The sequence below is a fragment of the Xyrauchen texanus genome, chromosome 4, assembly GCF_025860055.1.
Source record: "Xyrauchen texanus isolate HMW12.3.18 chromosome 4, RBS_HiC_50CHRs, whole genome shotgun sequence".
Taxonomy (NCBI): Eukaryota; Metazoa; Chordata; class Actinopteri; order Cypriniformes; family Catostomidae; genus Xyrauchen; species Xyrauchen texanus.
In genome coordinates this window covers 27,616,398-27,621,417 of record NC_068279.1, presented here as the reverse complement: position 1 = coordinate 27,621,417, position 5,020 = coordinate 27,616,398, and positions in this window count along the sequence as shown.

Below are 5,020 nucleotides of genomic sequence, written 5' to 3'. Positions count from 1 at the left end.
TTTAGGGATAGAATATAAAGTTTGTACAGTATAAAAACCATTATGTCTATGGAAAGTCCCCATAAAACATGGAAACACATGTGTGTGTGTGTGTGTGTGTGTGTGTGTGTGTGTGTGATTTCAGTCGTCAAAGCCTCAGCCATGCTGTGCCTCAGTTCAGTTGAGAGCTGGACTACACACACACACACACACACACACACACACACACACACACACACACACACACACACAGAGAGAGAGAGAGAGAATATGATTAAAACTGATAGCATATACTATATTTGTATTAAACAGTATTGGTCAATGGATCTACTCAATGCACATATACACATATTTATATAAAACTACATCCACAGTGAGTGAGTGAGTGTGAGAGAGAAAGAGAGAGAGAGAGAGAGAGAGAGAGAGAGAGAGCGAGAGAGAGAAAATAGTCCATGTCCTTAGTTGTATAGCCAGGGTAATAATATCATGTTATTTGCGATCCCAAGTTTACTTCAGCCTCTCACACACACACACACATTTAGAATTAAAGCTGTGCCTCCCTCAGAAATGGAACTAAAGTTCATATATCAGCAGACTGACCTACAGCCTACACTATACATTAAACACACCCACACCTGGCTAGACAGCAGATATCTTTCATCAAATTTCTTTCTGTCTGATCTGTTGATGTTGTTACTCTGACTGGTATGTACTATTTACACTTCAGCTTATTGAGTTTTACACAGACACTCACACTTACACATACTAACTCACCCTGTTATAGTGAATGTGCTCTTTGTGTTCTCAGTGTTTGATTATTGTTTTGTTATTGCAATTTACAGATGAGAGTTACAAGGGAACAGGGTCTTTTTATGCCATCTAGACAGTCTCTTCATATTGCTGAATCATAACACAGCTGTTCGTTTAAAACAAATATATTTTAAAATATATTTTTAAGCAGCTGTTCTGACTTTTACAATTCACATTGATGGCTTCTGCAATTTTCCAAATAATCTAGTTTAATTTTGTGTTGTATAACTTGCAAAAATAATGTGTAGAAATGATCCTGTTTTAGTGCCAAATCCTAATCCACACACTAGTTGTGCACTGAAGAATGATTAAACATTTCAGCTTTTTAATACCAGATTTTTAGTAACAGATATTTTTCTCTTTTGCCTGCACAATCTGCGTATTTTCGATCACTCATATGCTATTGTATATTTCACATAGTTAATCAGCTGCCTTCAGTTAACAGGAATCAACATTATGAAGCCTTATAGAATTAAATGAATGCCTTTTCTATCATGTAAAAATAAGAGCCTCCTTGATCATAGCTTATGCATATTACTTACTCTTTAATGTGTAATACATGCAACATAATGAAGTGTTGAATAAAGGTAACTTTTGGCTTTCACAGTGTTTATAAATACATTCATTATCCACATAAATTAAATACAGTACAGTGGTTATCAATGATTATTACAGATAACACACACCTCCAGTCAAATAATTACAATTTTCCACATACCTCAAAATCTCTACTATGGATTACAATTAACAGAACAACAACAGGTGGTGAATATGATGGTGTAATGTAGGGTGGGCTTAATCATGTCCCCTTAAGAGTTTGAACCTAAGTGTTTGTTCCCCGTCTGTCGCTCTCTTCTGCGTTGTGTCAAAGAAGCGACACTAGGGGTCTCTCTTGAGAGCCTTTTGCATCTCTGATCTATGATGAAAAGGCCAATGAGAAATTGGCAGACAGAATTTGCATGTCCTGCCACCGGACATACGGTTATAAATGGAGGGAAATACGTCTGTTTCATTCAGAAATATTCTTCGGAGCCTCCTGCAAGTCCACCAGGCCAAGGCTCTTAAAGATCTGCACTTGGGTAATCCTGATCCCGACACGCTGCAGGAACTGCGATCAGCGACCGACCTCGCCCTCAGGGCCACGAAGGTCACAGCGCGGTCACTCGGGCAGGCGATGGCCACTCTCGTGGTTCAGGAACGACATCTGTGGCTGAACATGGTCGAGATGCGCAAAGTGGACAAAACACGCTTCCTCGATGCACCTGTCTCCCAGTTCAGCCTTTTTAGCGACACTGTAGAGGACTTCACCCAGCAGTTCTGTAGCCTGTCCCTCCAACCAAGATGAAGAAGGGTTTCTACAGCCCTTACTTCATCGTACCCAAGAAAGGCGGCAGCTTATGACCGATCTTGGACTTGCAATTTATCAACCAGGCTTTGCACAAACTCCCGTTCAAAATGCTCATGCAAAGACACATTCTAACTTGCTTCTGGCATCTAGATTGGTTCGCAGCGGTAGACCTGAATCAGAATCAGTCTGACTCAGTCTCCTTGAAGACGGCCCTCCTGATCGCGCTCGCCTCCATCAAAAGGGTCGGGGACCCGCAAGCATTCTCTGTCAGCGACACATGCCTGGAGTTCGGTCCGGCAGACACTCACGTGATCCTAAGACCGTGACCGGGCTATGTGCCCTAGGTTCCCACCACTCCCTTCAGGGACCAGGCAGTGAACCTGCAAGAGATGCCCCGGGAGGAGGCAGGCCCAGCCCCTTCGTTGCTGTGTCCGGTACGTGCTTTGTGTATCTGCTTGGACCGCACGCAGAGCTTTAGATGTTCTGAGCAGCTCTTTGTCTGCTTTGGTGGACAGCGGAAAGGGAACGCTGTCTCCAAACAGAGGCTTTCCCACTGGGTAGTGGGCAGCACCCAATACCGTTGCGAGATTTTACAATCTCAGGGTTGAGTCGGTTTCGTCAGTGTTTTCTCAGGTCCTGAAAGAATAGGAAAACTGGGAAAGATCGCCTTCCCCGAGTGCGTATGATAGCATTAAGATGGGACCAGCCGCTTTAACTCTATGTGAGAAACATAGAGAGAATGGCCTGCGCCCATGCTTGGCACATCACCTTAGAGAGATGGCCTGCTCCCATGCTTGACACGTCGCCTTGTTCCCCCCTGTCGGGGGTAAAGAACCAGAAGGCTTTGATTATTTTTTTGGGCCGTTGGGGAAGGGTACGTGCAGCCTGGTACAGCTGGTGGCTTTGGCACGTAAAATAGCTGCCCGCTCCTGTGTCAGCAGTACACAGTTCAGTGCATGGCGTGATTTAAATTGGACCCCTAGTGTCGCTTCTTCGACACAACTTCGAAGTGAGCGACAGACGGGGAACGTCTAGGTTACGGATGTAACCTCCGTTCCCTGATGGAGGGAACGAGACTTTGTGTCCTCCCGGCCACATCGCTGAACCGAGCCACTGTTGCGGCCAAACCTCATTGTCGGCTCCTCAGAAAAATCCTGAATGAAACAGACGCATTTCCCTCCCTTTATACCCATATGTACGGGGGCGGGACATGCAAATTCTGTCTGCCAATTTCTCATTGGCCTTTTCTCATAGATCAGACATGCAAAAGGCGCTCAAGAGAGACCCTTAGTGTCGCTTCTTCGACACAACGCCTCGTTCCCTACATCCGTAACCTAGACGTTTTTCATCCTGAACTGGATATATGCCTTTTTAAATCCACCTCCTGCGGAGGTCATGACAAAAACAAACGCAGTATCTTAAACATGAACTGTGTTTTTGCGTGTGTGTGTGTGTGTGTGTGTGTGTGTGTGTGTGTGTGTGTGTGTGCGCGTGTGTCTGTTAGTCTGTCTCTGTAAAGCGCTTTTGGTTATTCAGTTTTTTTCTATGTCTTAACTAAATTTAAATTGCCTTATTATCTGTATTAGCTCTTATTTAGTACATGGCAGCTGTAAAAAAAAAAAAAAGATGCTTTTTATTCTAAAGGGATTTTTTTTTTCCAGATTGAGGATTTTATAATCTGGTGTTTGGTTTGGTGTAGATAATTGTATGTACCCGGACTTTCTTTGCAGAAAACATTAACATAGTATTAAGTGATGTAGAAATACAGCCAAGGTAATATGTGTACTGTAAGTAAGGACTATATATAGTCAAGAAAAAATAAACTAAAAAAGATATCCTTGTCTCACGGTACTGTCAACTGCTGGGAAAAAGGGTCTGATATGCACAATCAAAGTTTGTGTAAAGTTACTAAACTGATCTGTTATTCTGTATATTTAATGCTATGAAAAATGCAATGACAATGGTGTATAAAGGTGTTTAAAATAAGAGCTATTTGGCTGTGAGCTGCCGTACAGTTCTGTGAATAAGGGGAAATGTTGGGCTCGGGTGGGCAGGGGAGACTGTATGGTATGGATATAGTAGAAATGTCAGTTAAATTCAGAAATTCCTTAATGATTATTGCCTGTGATTAAGACAATGTCACACCATTTATGGAAAAAAGATCAAAAAGAATGAGAGACTGAAACAAGTGTCTTGTGTCTTTGTTCAACATTGCATCAGCTGAAAATATGTATAAATGTTCTCACATATACAGAATCACCTACACGGTGGGGACACACCAACTGTCCCCATAAGGAAAACAGCTTTATAAACACAATAAATAATGTTTTAATGAAGATGCAACAATGCAGATAGCTTTGTGTTTGGGTTAGGGTTTTCATTAGCACAGTATAAAAACAATACCATGAAGATTTGGCTATACTTGTGAGGGGCACATTTTTGAAAATACAGTGAAATACAAAGAAACCTGACTAGTGAGTCACAATAAACAACAGACATGAGTGTGAACCGGATTGCATCTGCATGTGCCTTACAGCCAGGTCCCCATTCCTGAGACTCCGAAGTAGCATTAGCCTTTGAAAAAAACAACACTGCATCCCCTGCACGGAGAGACGGCAACACTCAGAGTCATCTCTAGTCTGTGTGCAAGAGTTAGGCTAAAACATCAACAACATTTGAGTTCGGAATGGCGTAATACCCATTCTACTCTTACATGGCAGAAATAGTATGAGTAGTTTGGTAGTATGCAATTATGAACCCAATCATGTTTGAGAAAGATTCAGACTGCAGACCAATTAAAGGGATCGCTCACCCAGATAGTAAAATTCCCTCATCATTCACTCAACCTCATGTCATCCAAGATGTGTTTGACTTTCTTTCTTC